Genomic DNA, 11,468 nt, shown 5'->3' with positions numbered 1-11,468 from the left:
AACATTATCATTAAGGATTTGGTTGAGGGTACAGAAGGATGGAGCTTGGGTGGCACAACAGATGTTATTGGCATAAATGAACTTGCAAGATGTAGTTGGTGACAGGCCATTTTATATGTATATATAAAATTTAATATGTGTACTGAATAATGTTGGGAGCTAGCATTGACCTCGGTGGTAATCTGTTAGCCAGTGTCTTCCCCATGCATGTCACCCTTGTCCAGAATGGACTTTAAATCATCTACTGTGAGAAGAGTTTCAATACTATTCTGACCCAGGTAGGAAGCACTCTGGACCTTTAGGAACAGGCTAGTGTGTCACACTCTCAAAAGCAGCTGTGAGCTCAATAGCATTGTGCCTGTCACCATTTTTTCTTCAAAGCCATTTTCAATGTCGGTGGTAAGTGTCAGAACTTGATCATGTGTGCTGCACCTTTTTTGGAAACCAGGTTATAAATGATGACGCTAGGAAATTGTTTCCGTTAGGCGAGGAGACTGGGACCCGTGGACACAGCCTTAGAATTAGAGGGGGTAAATTCAGAACAGAAATGCGGAAACATTACTTCAGCCAGAGAGTGGTGGGCCTGTGGAATTCATTGCCACAGAGTGCAGTGGAGGCTGGGACGCTAAATGTCTTCAAGGCAGAAATTGATAAATTTTTGATGTCACAAGGAATTAAGGGCTACGGGGAGAATGTGGGTAAGTGGAGTTGAAATGCCCATCAGCCATGATTGAATGGCGGAGTGGACTCGATGGGCCGAATGGCCTTACTTCCGCTCCTATGTCTTATGGTCTTATGGTCTCTGCTTCCAGAGATATGCATTACAATTTACAATTTATGTATAAATGATGGATGGCAAAGACAAAATACGGTACTGCGGTTGCTGCAAATCGAAAGTAAAAGTAAAACATGCTGGAGACGTTTAACAAATCTAGCAGCATCTGTGAAGACAGAAGCAGTGTTAATAAGTTTGATTTCCAACTTAGCATCGGGCCTGAAACTTTTGATAATTTCTGGGCCGTGACACAGTTCCATGATGCATTTTTCAAATGCTATAATTTGGACAGTAGTGAAGTTCAACATCCAGTTACTAGAGATGGGAACTGCCTTCAGAACATGAGGAAAAGGCACATGGTAGCCATAATGGGCTCAGAAATGGGTCATTAATATTTTCTGCCGACATGAACCCAATGGTTACGCAATAATGTCCACCAGGCTCTTTTGTTGAATTAACATTGGCTTCTCACTTTCCCTGAACAACTGAACAACTTCTCTTTCCAATCCTCCCACTTCCTCCAAACGAAAGGAGTAGCCATGGGCACCCGCATAGGCCCCAGCTATGCCTGCCTCTTCGTAGGATATGTGGAACAATCCATCTTCCGCAACTACACTGGCCCCACCCCCCACCTTTTCCTCCGCTACATCGATGACTGTATCGGCGCCGCCTCGTGCTCCCACGAGGAGGTGGAACAGTTCATCAACTTCACCAACACCTTCCACCCCGACCTCAAATTCACCTCAGATTCCTCCCTCCCCTTCCTCGACCTTTCTATTTCCATCTCAGGCGACCGAATCAACACGGACATCTACTACAAACCGACCGACTCCCACAGCTACCTGGACTACACCTCCTCCCATCCTGCCCCCTGCAAAAACGCCATCCCATTCTCCCAATTCCTTCGACTCCGCCGCATCTGCTCCCAGGAGGACCAGTTCCAAAAACGCACATCCCAGATGGCCTCCTTCTTCAAGGACCGCAATTTCCCCCCCGACGTGATCGACGATGCCCTCCACCGCATCTCTTCCACTTCCCGATCCTCCGCCCTTGAACCCCGCCCCTCCAACCGCCACCAGGACAGAACCCCACTGGTCCTCACCTACCACCCCACTAACTTCCATGTACAGTGCATCATCCGCCGTCATTTCCGCCACCTCCAAACGGACCCCACCACCAAGGATATATTTCCCTCCCCTCCCCTATCAGCATTCCGTAAAGACCACTCCCTCCGTGACTCCCTCGTCAGATCCACACCCCCCACCAACCCAACCTCCACTCCTGGCACCTTCCCCTGCAACCGCAGGAGGTGCAAGACTTCCGCCCACACCTCCCCCCTCACCTCTCTCCAAGGCCCCAAAGGAAACTTCCATATCCGCCACAGATTCTCCTGTACCTCCACACATATCATCTATTGCATCCTCTGTACCCGATGTGGCCTCCTCTATATTGGGGAGACAGGCCGCCTACTTGCGGAGCGTTTCAGAGAACACCTCTGGGACACCCGGACCAACCAACCCAACCACCCTGTAGCTCAACATTTCAATTCCCCCTCCCACTCCACCAAGGATATGCAGGTCTTTGGACTCCTCCATCGTCAGACCACAGCGAAACGACGGTTGGAGGAAGAACGCCTCATCTTCCGGCTAGGAACCCTCCAACCACAAGGGATGAACTCGGATTTCACCAGTTTCCTCATTTCCCCTCCCCCCAGCCTGTCTCAGTCAAATCCATCAAATTCAGCACCGCCTCCCTAACCTGCAATCTTCTTCCCGACCTCTCCACCCCCACCCCAATCTGTCCTATCACCCTCACCTTGACCTTTTTCCACCTATCACATTTCCGACGCCCCTCCCCCAAGTCCCTCCTCCCTATCTTTTATCTTAGCCTGCTGGACAAACTTTCCTCATTCCTGAAGAAGGGCTAATGCCTGAAACGTCGATTCTCCTGTTCCCTAGATGCTGCCTGACCTGCTGCGCTTTTCCAGCAACACATTTCCATCTCTTCTCACTTTCCCTGGTCCACTCACAAAGTGCTTAGTGGCTGTTGATTGGAAGCAAATGGGTTCTTTGATCTCCCACTCTGACCTCCTATTGAAAATTATATTGTGTTCCAGTGCCACTGAGATGCAGCCCTTCTGTCTTTCAAATTGTGCCCTCCGCCTTTCCCACCCTCACTGACAATTGAGGATCTAATGCCGTTGTTTTAGTTTAATGATATTTTATCAGAAATGTCATGTTAGCCAACATAAACTCTAACATTCAGTCACCTTATGCAGGAAGGTGATGGGCTGAATGGGAAGGGTTTCTTAAACAATAATTTGACTGTTTCCACTTAATTACTTAGTCACTGCTTTTCACAAGATTGTACAGCTTTAGTAATTAGTCATTGCTTTAACTTTGTACACTGTCTCAATTGTTGTGGGCATAGCGGTTTGAAGCACTGATGTCAGATATGAGGCATTTCTGGTTATTAGAGGAGATTGGGAAAGCATTGAGATGTTAGGGAGTACTATAGTCGAGGTCTTTGTTTCCAAAACCTGAGATTATGAAATGTTAAATGATTAAAATGTAGATGGCTAAATAAATGCAATTATCAGCAGAGTTATTTTGTAATGTCCAGCTATCTACTCTCACACATGGGTAAAATAAATCAGTTCAAACTTGATTTGAAAAGAAATATAGTATTCAATGTCTTTAAATTTAATCTGATTATTATTTAAATAAAATGGAAACAATGCAGACAATAATCAAGATAATCTCCAAGGACAACTAGGCTTGGAGTTATCATTGCAAAGCTAGTTGGTGCAATTAAGACTAACTTCAATTATTGATTAACCTTTAAAACATCTCTGAACAATGCTTGATCTCTGCATCAAGTCCTTTGGCTCATTTCACAGCACATCATTCAAACTCCATGGGGTAAATCTAGTTTGAACACAAATACTGAAAATGTTCACTACGGTTTCATGCCAGTTATTTTGTGTCAAGATGAGTTGCATTCTGACATGCCTGGCCAGCCATATAAACACGAAGAACGACCCATTTCCATCCACAGTTCATGGCTTTACTGTATGAACTTCAATGAGCTGATTGTAACTGTAAAGGAGGCAGGCTTAGTGGAATTGATGGTGCAACATGCAGTCCAATAGCACACAAAATGGAACTGGTTGAAGAAGAGCCCAAGGGTTCTCAGATACCTTCAGCATCCAAAGCCATAGACTCCACAGAAGGTTGGTACTGAGTGTATGGAAGAAGTAGAAATCTATGTTTAAGTGAAAAATAAGTAATTGGTTCCAATGTACAAGTTGTTCTGGGATGCTCAAAGTGATGTTAGCAGTCTTAAGTAGGACTGCTAGTTTGTGGATTGTGCTCATCCAATCCCTCACGCTCAGTATGACAGGAGATGACTAAGGGTGTATCAATAATAGTGCATCAGTGAATAGCAATAAATTAGAGAACGAAAAATCATCAAAGTCTGGATGGTTCAAAAAGACAAATTCTGAAATGGTGGAGGTGAAGGGCTGATGAGAGAGGTGGGGGTTTGGATGGGGATGCAGATTAACAGGAAGGGTTATACCTCTAAGAAGACGAGCAAGCCTGAGGATTGGGGGTGTTCTAGCTATAAAAAAGTTTTGGAAATCTAAAACAAGAAGAAATAGCTGGTGAAAGTCAGCAAAGTCTGTGGGAAGAAAGCAAAATGAATGTTTTGAGTCTGGTGACTCTTCATCACAGCTACGTCAGGATCACTTGGTTCTAGAAGCCATGATAACTTGAGTCCATTCAGACAAAAGAACAGAATTCTGGAGATTAGGTGAGGGTGACAGCTCTTGACATCAAAGTTACATTTAACTGTGTAGTTTCGAGGAGACCTGGTAATATTGAATTCAATGACAGTTAGCAGAACAGCTCTCCACTGGCTGGAAGGAACACTGACCTGTTGGAGGCCAATCATTTAAGCTTCAAGACATTGCTTGGGCATATTAAGTGAGAGAAAGCACAACTGACTGACAATGAAAGCTCAAACATTGATTCACATAAGTCCATTTCACACAGACTAATTTCATCCCAAGTTTTCTACTGTCTTCCCAATTGTAGACATACCAGAAGAAATTAGAAGTTATATAAAAATTATTGGAGAAATAATAGGTCTGAAAACTGATAAATCACATGGATCTGATATCCTAGAGTGCTAAATAAGGAGACTACAGAAACAATGATGTTTTGGATTTAAACATTCAAACTTCCAAATAATTAACTTGTTTGTTGGGCCACATTATCAACAGTGAAGGCATAATGGTGGATTGTCAGAAGACTAAAGCCATCACAGAATTCCCAATTCCAAAATCAGTCAGGATTTTCAAAAACTCTTGAAGGTGGTGAATCAGTTTGTAAAATGTTGGCCTAACCCCAAACCTTAGAGATAACTCCTCAAGAAATCAGAAGTATGATATTGGAATATTAATCAAAAGGGTGATTTTTAAAAGATTTAAGGTATGTTGATATACACAGATGGTGAGGGAATTATACTCTTTCATTTACAATGATGTCAGTAGCCGATGCTTCAGCTGCAGGCTGAGGAAGAGTATTGTTCAAGGAACAACAGGATGGATGTTGCAAGTGAGCCTATCATGCATCAAGAGCATTATCTGAATAAGAAGAATGATATGTGGTGATTGAGAAAGAAGCTGTCTCTTTTATGTCAACTTCAGAAAAATTTTCAGACCACATTCATCGTCTGAAAATGGACATTGGCAGGATCGCAAATCTTTAGTTTTTCTATTAGATGAGAAGGAACTTGCAGGAATGCCTCTAAAAATTGAAAGGTTTTGACTTTCCCTCATGAGATTCTCTTACAAAGCAGTCTACATGCAGGGGAAATTGTAGATGATGGCCAATGTACTCTGCACAGCTTTACCAGTCATGATGTAGAATTCATCCCAAGTCATACAAGTGGTCCATTGGTGGCACAATGGACAGTAAGTAACAATCGGCTTAGCTAGATTCAACAAGAATCAATGAGATATAAGGGATGCCTCAACATACGCTAAAGGTTAGATATTAGATTAGATTAGATTACTTACAGTGTGGAAACAGGCCCTTCGGCCCAACAAGTCCACACCGACCCGCCGAAGCGTAACCCACCCATACCCCTACATTTACCCCTTTAACCTAACACTATGGGCAATTTAGCATGGCCAATTCACCTGACCCGCACATCTTTGGACTGTGGGAGGAAACCGGAGCACCCGGAGGAAACCCACGCAGACACGGGGAGAATGTGCAAACTCCACACAGTCAGTCGCCTGAGTCGGGAATTGAACCCGGGTCTCTGGCACTGTGAGGCAGCAGTGCTAACCACTGTGCCACCGTGCCGCCCACAAAGTTGCATTGATGTGGCCATGTAAACTTGTAACAATCACAAGAATCATTTACCTTTTTTGATGGCAGACATGAAAAATGACTGATCACCCCAGTTTTATTTTCAAGGACATTTGGAGAGCTGCACAATGGACAGTGGAAATCAGTTGGCAATGTGCTCTGGGATCTCCAGGGACATTGAGGAATGCAGTACCAATTGTCAGATATATATCATTAACAGGAGAGAGCAAAGAGAATTGGTAACACCGACCAAATTCTCTATCAGATTTTCGGAATGTGTGGAGATGGACTTCTTTGTTTTTGATGGAACATCAGACCTCATCATCATCAATTATTTCTCTGGATAATTTGAAGTTAAAAAATTACCTACAATGAACTTGAGAGTTACCCAAATCTCATGCGGTAATGTGGAACACATGGTATTCGTGCCATGGATTTGCGAATAAATGCTTCAGCCACAATTGCATCCAGTTCTGGAATGTGTGCATGTTACAAGCGTCCGTAATATCCCTACTCTAACAGGTTGGCTGAATGTGGGGTTAGAATGGTAAATCTGCTCTAGAATTGTATTATAGATTCAATCTACTCCAATGTGGTCTGGCACTGTCAGTTCTACTAATTTGCAAGAAGCAGAACACTTAGCAGCCTACCTTGCATCCAAAACTGGTTTCACACTTACATTTTCATGATGAATGTGATCTGAAACTTTTTCTCAAGCTAACATGATAAAAAGCAATCCTATTACACACAGCAAGCCACATATTACGATAAGTAACATTGTGTGATGAAAGTGCAAGAGCTAGGAGTGGGGCCAACAGGTGAAGATCATGGATTTGAACAGAAAAGGTTTGATGCTCTATGGAGAATTTGGCCAACAGAGGTTGTCCATCAATACACAGGCCAAGAGGCTGAACCAAGAAATTGTTAGAATTTCATCCCATTAGTGTTGAGTATTCCACAGATTATTTATTGGAATGAACTGAATGGGAAACTGAGAAAGAGAATTACATACCTCAGACTGTCAGAAAGATAGTCCAAGTCAACTCTTATCAATGCAACAAACTAATGATGAAAGACTTATGCCTGAAACGTTGACTCTCATGTCCCTTCGATGCTGCCTGATCTGCTGTGCTTTTCCAGCACCACACTCTCAACTCTGATCTCCAACATCTGCAGTCTTCACTTTCTCCTGAATTTATAATGTCTAAAACTTAGTGGGAGTTGGGATAGTTAGAAATATATAAACAAATATATAACAATTAATATTAGAAGGGAAAATACTTCAGAGGACCTGTTATACATGGTTCTGAAAGGAACTTGATTTGAACACATGTTTCAGAATGTCACAGTGACTTGGCCAAAGTAAAGGAGGAGCTGGTATGGGACCGGCCTGAGGTCAGTGTCCTCTTAGCATTCTCTGTTGTTGTGTAGGCCCTATTCATGTAATCTATAAATAGTTACAGTAAGCCAATAAATTTCCTATTGTTTACTCTAGTTAGACCAGAAAGGTGTCTATCCTCATTCACAGCATACCACTTTAGTACTGAAACAACCCACCCACACACACAACACTTTCATCCCCCAGGTGACTTTTCATTTGCTCATCCAGAAAATGTGTGGATGGATCCTAGGGGACTTCAGAGCTCTGCGGCCTGCTCAAATTATCCGCAATAAACATCATTTCACTTCAAGTAGTTGGCTCAGGTACTTCATACCTGTTTCTTGAAGCTAATATTGGCCTAATCATATCCTGGCCCTGGTGATTTTTAGCACTAAAATAGTTCATTTCACATGTCCTAAAGGCCAATCATTAGAATGCTCTATATCTATTTGAATATTGCAAATAATCCATGAAATTTTCTTGTCCTGCAATCCTGAATTATTTGGCGAGCTATCTGTGGATAGAGAAATTCTGTTCCATCAGTTTCTTCAGATTAACTTCTCAGTGTGAAAATGTAATCCTCGCTGTAAAATAAAGAAACAACATGAGTACCTGAGCTCAATGGCCATCATTGAACCAATCCTGACAGGGTTAGTTACTAACATTATTAAAGACATCCATGATTTAGATTGATTGTCAGTAGCTGCTGTGTTGTGATTAGTAATTTGATATTGTAACCTTTTATTTTTAAAATAAGATGAAGTTACTCAGAAAGCAATGTCTCACTAGAATTCACAGATATTTATGATATTTTGAAAGAAACTTCCAAAACCATACCTGCATGCAAATTTTATATATATCTATATCTGCGCAGCAAGCTGAGACCGTTCTGAACAGACACGTAAATCAAATGACTCATTTTTTTCCCTTCCAAGGTATTTTCAGCTGTTCTTCATGTTATAGTTTACCAGAGAGATGTGCCAATGTTCAGCCTTGACTCTTCCTTATCATATCAGTGCTGCTTGCTGACAGAGCATTGAGGAATTATGGACTAGCTTTGTGATATAATCTGCACTGATAAGAGCAGACTGCAGTGGGTTGGCGGGGTGGGGGAGTGGAGTTGTGCTAGGTTCTTGCGCAGTCCAATTGTGACAGAGAAGATAAACAATCTCTGTCAGAATAATAAACATTAAAGAAAATGCCAGCCTGCTCAATATTTTCATGAGACTCTGCTTTGTATACAAAAAAACACGATGGTTATGTGAATAAGGATTTCATATTGCAGGGTTGAAAATCATTCTGAAGTTTTTTGACCAGCTGTTTGCCAATTGCATGATACCAATAATGTGCAAACTATCTTTTGCTGTGTAATGCAGTGCCGTCTTGATTGTCTGCAAATTAGGAAGGTTATGGTGTTTTCAGCTTTTTTTTGTGTGTTATATGCTCCAAGTATGATCTTAAATGATGTTACTTGCATTTTTCTTAACCAGACTGAACCTGCTAGCACACAACCTCCTGCTTCACCCTTGACTGAGCTCCGAATCCCATTGCCTATAAACTACAGAAGCTACCCACTTCCATTTTCAAAACCCACCCTACAGTGGCTCCTTCACTGCCACTGAAGCTTTTTCATCTCCCAGCTTGGTTGTTCCAATTCTGTCCTCAATCACCTTTCAACTTATGCCCTCTGTACACTACAACTTGTCTGAAATTCTGTTACCCACACCATTTCACATTAAGTCTGTTCCCCTCTCACCCAGGTCTTTTGTCAAACTGCACTAACTTGTCAGCAACCAATGCTTCAAATTCAAAATAAGGAGGAAAATTGAATGGTACAATTCCGTATGTCAATCTCTCTGTGGTAACATTTGTTCCTGCAAAGACAGACAAAAATCTGGGACATTCCTCCTTCATTTCTAAGAATGAAGTAAACTTCACATCAAACTTCACCAGATGTACTTCACTAACCACTCCTCACAACTCTTCTGTACTAATTTATTTTAGATATAATTCATGGGGTTTGGTAGAAGGCAACTTCCAGCTGAACCAGACACACCATGATTTCCCTCTCTACTACCCTTTATTGTTCATGTTCTTGGCCATGCTTTCCACTAAAGATGTATCATCACAATATTTGAAGTCAATAATTTTATCTGCTGCCCTAATTCCTGGCTTGATGTGAGGAATTCTTTTTGTGGATGTTAGGAAATACGGAATTGATCCTCCTGTAAGCTGTACTATTTCTTAACATTTGGCAAGTGGAACTTCTCCTTTTAAATCCATGCCTCATGTTTCAACCTTATATGAGAGAACCATTTGATGCCTTCCAAGAGCATTGCGCAGCCATTGGAGTACCATTGAAGATTTGTGACTGTAATGCAGGAAAATGAAGACAAATTTGCACACACCATCTCACGAAGAGACATGGGACAAATGACCTTCACTGATGCTTGTGAAGATGACACAGTGGCTCAGTGGTTATCACTGCTGCCTCACAGTGCCAAAGACCCAGGTTCGATTCCAGCCTCTGACGACTGTGTGGAGTTTGCATATTCTCCCGTGTCTGCATGGATTTCCTCTGGGTACTCTGATTTTCTCCCACAGTCCAAAGATGTGCAGGTCAGGTGAATTGGCCATGCTAAATTACCTGTAGTGTTCAGGGATGTGTAGGTTTGCTGCTTTAGTCAGGGATAAATTTAGAATAATAGGGTAGGGGAATGGATCTAGGTGGGTTACTCTTTGGAGGGTTGGTGTGGACTTGTTGGGCCAAATGGCCTGTTTCCATGCTGTAGGGAATCTATGACATGCTGACAAGATCATTGATATTCTCTTTTGCTTTTTTTCCAAATAATACCAATTGTATATTTATACATACAGATGAGGCTATAGATAGGGTCTTGGATTAGCAACCCATCCAAAAGGCAAACCTTTCCATGGGGTACCACTCCTAAGTTACTGTATTGAAGTATCAGCCAAATCTTGTACTCAAAGCTCTGGAACAGCCCTTGAGTTTACAATCTTCAGACCCAGAGGCAAGAGTGCTACCACTTAACTAAAACTGATACTAAATGGCTAAATGTACACTCCTCTAGATCACTCCATGTTATGGATTCCATTCCTTTGCCTGCCTTTGATGTTAAGTTAATGAGCTCTGGTTATCTAGACCAGATTTGTCTCCATGCTAAAATACAAAATAATGTCTTTAATTGCTTCCTGGCTGGTAGAGGCTTCAAGTTCTCAATGATTCTTTTTCAAGACCATGACTAATCTGTGCACAGCTTTCTTCAGCACCTTAAACATATGCTATCTGATGCAAGGAATTTGTATGTCTTCTATCCCTGTAATGTATCAGGACATTGAGTGGGATCCAACGGAAATGACTCAGAAAAAATGCATGCTGTTTGAAAAATGTGGCTATGATCTGCTGATCCCATCTGCTCTTTTGAAATTCAAGATAGGGGTCAGCCCAGGTCTATATTCTGATTTGCAGATGCAAATAGATGAGTGAATATTGTTGTGCAGAAGGCCTTGACTGTTTATCCAACAGCAAGTGGACTGTAATTGGTAAAAAAATAGCATAGAGGGGATTTGGCATGTTGCAACTTTTATGAAGAACCTAATTACCAACACTGAGAGCTTCATTTAAACATATCATCAGTACGTTTTCTCCTTTGCATTTTTTCTGTTAACCATCTGTGTATCACTGCCGAGATGTAAAGGACAGCAACTTCAGCGACAACATAGCTACTATTAATGAAACCATCCAAGATTGGGCTAGGTCAGAGGTGGGGAATCTTTTCATGTTGGAAGGCCGCATTATGTTAGTTGTAATCTAATATGGCCACATCCAAGAAACTTCAATTATATATTCTTCAAAATTCACATTATTTTTTAAAAATCTAACTACTATGTACTAACTAAAAAAAAGAAA

The 11,468-nt window shown here is 41.8% G+C and overlaps 1 long non-coding RNA gene across 2 annotated transcripts in view; it reads left to right on the top strand.

Annotated features, from left to right (window-relative positions):
- Positions 1 to 3,482: 3,482 nt before the first annotated feature.
- LOC148148942 (uncharacterized) overlaps positions 3,483 to 11,468 on the top strand; it is a 128,826-nt gene continuing 120,840 nt past the window's right edge. For both annotated transcript variants that reach the window (XR_015758421.1, XR_015758420.1), the window contains exon 1: positions 3,483 to 4,007. This is a non-coding gene — a long non-coding RNA (uncharacterized LOC148148942). The remainder of the gene's footprint in view (positions 4,008 to 11,468) is intronic.

The sequence above is a fragment of the Chiloscyllium plagiosum genome, unplaced genomic scaffold (genome assembly GCF_037043375.1).
Source record: "Chiloscyllium plagiosum isolate Xiang-an unplaced genomic scaffold, Cpla_swu_hap1 HiC_scaffold_10, whole genome shotgun sequence".
Classification (NCBI taxonomy): Eukaryota; Metazoa; Chordata; class Chondrichthyes; order Orectolobiformes; family Hemiscylliidae; genus Chiloscyllium; species Chiloscyllium plagiosum.
This window is presented reverse-complemented; position numbering and strand designations above follow the sequence as displayed.